This window comes from Nerophis lumbriciformis, linkage group LG18 (genome assembly GCF_033978685.3).
Source record: "Nerophis lumbriciformis linkage group LG18, RoL_Nlum_v2.1, whole genome shotgun sequence".
Taxonomy (NCBI): Eukaryota; Metazoa; Chordata; class Actinopteri; order Syngnathiformes; family Syngnathidae; genus Nerophis; species Nerophis lumbriciformis.
The window spans coordinates 21,201,501-21,207,500 of record NC_084565.2 but is presented as its reverse complement, the minus strand read 5'-3'; the positions used below and the strand labels follow the sequence as shown (position 1 = coordinate 21,207,500).

General features: G+C 41.0%; 1 protein-coding gene across 1 annotated transcript in view; it reads left to right on the top strand.

The window, feature by feature from the left end:
• Positions 1 to 6,000, top strand: part of gatad2ab (GATA zinc finger domain containing 2Ab) — a 66,448-nt gene that overhangs the window by 35,867 nt on the left and 24,581 nt on the right. The window lies entirely within an intron of this gene.

The window sequence follows — 6,000 nt, the reverse complement described above, 5'->3', positions numbered from 1 at the left end:
CTGCCTCACAATATGAAGGTCCAGGGTTCGATCCTGCGCTCGGGACCTTTCTGTATGTAGTTTGCATGTTCTCCCCGTGACTGCGTGGGTTCCCTCCGGGTACTCCGGCTTCCTTCCACCTCCAAAGACATGCACCTGGGTATAGGTTGATTGGCAACACTAAATTGGCCCTAGTGTGTGAATGTGAGTGCGAATGTTGTCTGTCTATCTGTGTTGGCCCTGTGATGAGGTGGTGACTTTTCCAGGGTGTACCCCGCCTACTGCCCGAATGCAGCTGAGATAGTCTGCAGCAACCTCCCGCGACCCCAAAAGGGACAAGTGGTAGAAAATGGATGGTGGTGTCATAGTTTTGATGCCTTAAGTGACAATCTACATCAGTGAAGTGAAGTGAATTATATTTATATAGCGCTTTTGTCTAGTGACTCAAAGCGCTTTACATAGTGAAACCCAATATCTAAGTTACATTTAAACCAGTGTGGGTGGCACTGGGAGCAGGTGGATAAAGTATCTTGCCCAAGGACACAACAGCAGTGACTAGGATGGCGGAAGCGGGGATCGAACCTGCAACCCTCTAGTTGCTGGCACGGCCGCTCTACTAACCGAGCTATACCGCCCCAGGTAAAGCTCAGTTAAGGTATAACAGGGGTTGGGAACCTTTTTGGCTGAGAGCCATGAAAGCCAAATATTTTAAAAATGTATTTCCGCGTGCATTTTTTAATAAGACCAACATTTTTAGAGTATAATAAGTCTCTTATTCCTTTTAATAACATTATTATTCTGAAGCTAACCAATAATAAACAAAATACTTCTTACCACTAATGCGGCTGCGGTAGAAAACGGATGGATGGATCAAAATGCATGAGAATGTTTTATATTTTGAACGTTATTTTTAACACTGTGATTACCAGCAGAATTATTCATTACTTATCGTGTTAAGCAATGTCAGCTAAGATTTATGTGAGAGCCAGATGCAGTCATCAAAAGAGCCACAGGTTCCCTACCCCTGATCTACAATAAAGTTGATTTGATTTGATTTGATTTACAAGGTAAATAGTCATGAAAATAAAGAAAGCACTTTGAAATGAGAAGGTGTGTCCAAACTTTTGGCCTGTACTGTACATCCTCAGTTTTATCATTTGTCAATTAGGCCATGTCCAGAGAAACATACATAGTTTCAAGAGCGCACATTTCTTCTCTACGGACCTCAATACATCCAATATCCACACCAGTGGTGTTTAAAAACAATCTCTGTCCAAATGAAAACACACTCACAGGCTGTTATGTGCATTTTAAAAAGTTAAAGTTAAAGTACCAATGATTGTCACACACACACACTAGATGTGGCGAAATGATTCTCTTGCATTTGACCCATCACCCTTGATCACCCCCTGGGAGGTGAGGGGAGCAGTGGGCAGCAGCAGCGCCCGGGAATCATCTTTGGGGATTTAACCCCCAATTCCAACCCTTGATGCTGATTGCCAAGCAGGGAGGTAATGGGTCCCATTTTTATAGTCTTTGGTATAACTCGGCCGAGGTTTGAACTCACAACCTACTGATCTCAGGGCGGACGCTCTAACCACTTGGCCACTGAGTAGGTGGATTTGTCCAATTAGGAGCCCGAAAAAGAAGCCACAGTTGACTCTCCTCTGTTCATGTGTTCATATATATATATATATATATATATATATATATATATATATATATATATATATATATATATATATATATATATATATATATATATATGAATATATTAGATGACGTTTACATTATCTTTAAAGTCAGGGAACATTAACACGGAGCCTAGGAATCATGAATGTTTTTAATCGTTCATGTGTGGTATTAACACGCAAGCCCGCGCGTCTGCCACTCACCAAAATGAAACCAACGCTCATTAGTAAATAACGTCCTACATTTCTTATGACACAACGCCTAGTTTTACCTGTCCACTCTCTGTTTTCAAGGACAAAAACCTATGTTTGTGTGTGAACAGGGAGGCCAAAATGCATGAAGAAATATTCGTCCCGCCTATATATCAGTGCAGAGTTTTCCAACCAATCTTGCTCAATTTCACAAACATGCTTGAGTCCTTTTTAAAAGGGTGCTTTCCCAATGTAGCTGTTTTGGCCAAACACCTTAAAGTTACAGTGGGTGTTTTACAAGCGCATGTGAGAAATACCAGAGTCATACCAAAGACTATAAAAATGGGACCCGTTACCTCCCTGCTTGGCACTCAGCATCAAGGGTTGGAATTAGGGGTTAAATCACCAAAAATGATTCCCGGGCGCGGCTACCGCTGCTGCTCATTGCTCCCCTCACCTCCCAGAAGGTGAACAAGAGGATGGGTCAAATGCAGAGGACACATTTCACCACACCTAGTATGTGTGTGTGACAATCATTGGTACTTTAACTTTAAACTAACTTAAATCTCAAGTTGGGCTGATTTATAGAGGTCAAACATTGGGGCTTAAAAACCTCTCTACCATGTGGTGTATTTGAAAAAACAATAGCACTGGCATGCATGTTTTTTCAGAATTGTCACTACTTTGTGTGCACCTGTTTAGTAGTTCAAGCTTACACAAATACATACAGTCGTGTGGAAAAAATAGGACACCTCAAAATGACTTTGTTGTCAATTCATGGTCACCATAAGGGACTTTTTGCTTTTCACCTTACATGGTCGTCTCTTCATCAACCGAATGATATAAATCCATCGTGTGTGTTTTTTCAAAGTTTCTTCACGACAACATCTTATTTCTAATCGGCTGTCAAACTAAAGTGGAACCCGTTAGGGGTAAAAGGTGCTAGGAATGACCAGTTCTGCACAATTGATGATACTGTTATATTAATGGTGATGATGTGGTTGTCACACTTTCGATGCGTCTTCTTCACATGGTGAGTCTATAAAGTTATTTTTAGTTTCTTTGCATGCAAGCTCAATACGTTGCGGTTGCATAGAGCTGTGTCCACTGGAGTTTCAGGTTCCTCTCGAACTTTGCTCATGCGAGCGCTCTGAACCGAACAGGAAGTCGCGTTGTGGTTGCGTGTAAGAAGAGGAGTAGAAGAAGTAGGCTTGCCCCCCCCCCCCCCCATTTTGAAGAAGTTTGAGGCTCTTGCGGGCCCCGGGCTCCATTTTCTCCCACGGCAGCACCTGAGCTCTGGCCTCATGCTCCTCCTCGCACAAAATGAAGGCTATGTGTCACAAACTGGTTCCAACTGGCTGTTGCCATGGTTTCCACATGGGAAGGAGCCGTTGGTTGAGGGAGGAGCCACGCAGCAGGAATTGTGGGTGTGTCACATGACCACGCAGACAAACGCCTGATGTCATGTGATGTGCTTTGGTGGAGAGATAAAATGCACGCAGCGATGTGATGGCAGCTAAAGTGGAGACCGAGTGGTGATTCAGCATAATTTGTCACCGCCACTTGTCACTTTTGAACCCTCTCCGCACTTGTGGAATTAGTGTTTCTGACACGTTGATGTCTTCGTGGCGGCCCGCCATAAATACATTTGTCGCAACCTGTTAAGAAATTTCGGCGTATTCAGAGACTCTTATTTTTAAACATTTTACTTGAAAACTGCCACTTTTTCTTCCGTTTTAAAAAAAAATGTTGCGCTCTCTACTGGTGTGGAAGTCAGTGGCAATGTGACTTTTTAATGCTTTAAGAGATTAATTTAAAATAACGGCTTCTCACAAGTGTGTGTGATGTTCGTTGACGTTCTAATATTGTTATAGTCGAAATGACAGCTGTTTATTTAGTAAATAGCATCTACATGCTGAATGATTTAGCTATTATGGGTCAGGTGTGGGGGGGGGGTGTGTATATTGTAGCGTTCCGGAAGAGTTAGTTCTGCAAGGGGTTCTGGGTATTTGTACTGTTGTGTTTATGTTGTGTTACGGTGGGGATGTTCTCCCGAAATGTGTTTGGCATTCTTGTTTGGTGTGGGTTCACAGTGTGGCGCATATTTGTAACAGTGTTAAAGTTGTTTATACGGCCACCCTCAGTGTGACCTGTATGGCTGTTGCCCAAGTATGATTTGCATTCACTTGTGTGTGTGAAAAGCCGTAGATATTGATTTTTGAAATAGGTAAAGCAAGAACTAATATTAAATACAAATGTATTTCAGTTTTAGGAGTTAAATGGTGGAACAAGCTCAGTGATGAGCTGAAGACATGTACTTCTTTGTTAAGGTTTAAGAAAACATTGAAAAGTGAAATAATTTAAAATGATAAAATATAGTAACTATTACTTTCATTCCATTGATTTAGATTTTTTTTTTTTAACGTTGATGTTCCAGGTAATCTTATTTTCAGTGAAGGTTTAGGATAGGCAAATATAAGCTTTGGCTTCAGCCTATTCTTTTTTCGGTCATGCTTTTTATTTTATTTTAGTTTCCTTTTGTGTGTAAATGTGTATGATTGTTAAATATGTATAGTCTGTACTCTTAAACTGGTCACACAAAATGGTTAATGGTAAAATAATAAAATAAACTTATTTCATTTATTCATTCATATTATGTGACTGGGCCGGCACGCAAAGGCAGTGCCTTTAAGGTTTATTGGCGCTCTGTACTTCTCCCTACGTCCGTGTACACAGCGGCGTTTTAAAAAGTCATACATTTTACTTTTTGAAACAGATACCGATAATTTCCAAAATTACTTTTTAAAGCATTTATCGGCCGATAATATCGGCAGTCCGATATTATTGGACATCTTTAATTTAGACATTGCATTTATTCAATTGGAATACAAATAGAATAATAAAAATGTCTTGTATTTGTGTACTTTAGATACTAAAGTAGGGTATACATGTTGAAGTCCACAATTAAATTTGATGAGTGCTTCTGAAGACTAATCTGACTGAAAATCCTCAGCATCAGTAATTCCATACACCAGTTATACTGTTTAAACACAACACTACCTGTTCACACTCTCTTGAAAACACATTACCGTATTTTTCGGAGTATAAGTCGCACCGGCCGAAAATGCATAATAAAGAAGGAAAAAAACATAAGTCGCACTGGAGTATAAGTCACATTTTTTGGGGAAATTTATTTGATAAAACCCAACACCAACAATAGACATTTGAAAGGCAATTTAAAATAAATAAAGGATAGTGAACAAGAGGCTGAATAAGTGTACATTATATGAGGCATAAATAACCAACTGAGAACGTGCCTGGTATGTTAACGTAACATATTATGGTAAGAGTCATTCAAATAACTATAACATATAGAACATGCTATACGTTCACCAAACAATCCAGTGTTTCTCACACATTCATTTATTTGTGGCGGCCCGCCACGAAAGAATTACGTCCGCCACAAATGGATTTTTCGGCTTTTGACTCGGTCGACCGCTCATAAAAGCAATGGGACTGTCTGTGAATGTTGCTTGTAGTTACACCTCAGGTGCAGTAGGTGGCGGTAGCCTACTATGCACTATGCAATAGCACTTAATTCACCTGGTGGGCCAGAAGAAGAAGAAGAAGAAGAAGATGAAGATGGACGGACGGAATCAAAATACTCGCCGGCTACTTTTCATAATGATGGCGCTTCCTACGTTTCTACCTCAAACGTCCAAAAGCTGCTGAAAGCCTTGATCCAGGATGCCATGGGGAAAAAAACTTAAATGGTGCCTTTTGGTGACAGTTAGCAGCTTGGTGGCTCATAGCCGGCGAGCTAACGCTTGCTAGCGTGGTAGCATTGCTTCATTTTTACAGGTGTTATAGGTAGATAGTAGTGATGGGTCCGGCAACACCGATGCATCGGCGCATGCGTCGAGCTCATAGATCGAAACCCTGTGTCGGTGCGCGTACCGCTTTTAGAAAGTCACGTGACCGATCATGAGCTATTTTGGTCACGTGACCGATACGCGAACTGTGTCGCACTGACGCCTCCTCTGTGCCCTGTGAGCGGCTCTTTTCTACAGCCGGAGAAATAATAACTAAGAAGAGAAAGCGTCTAAAATTGAATACGTTGGAAAAACTGTTTTTTTTT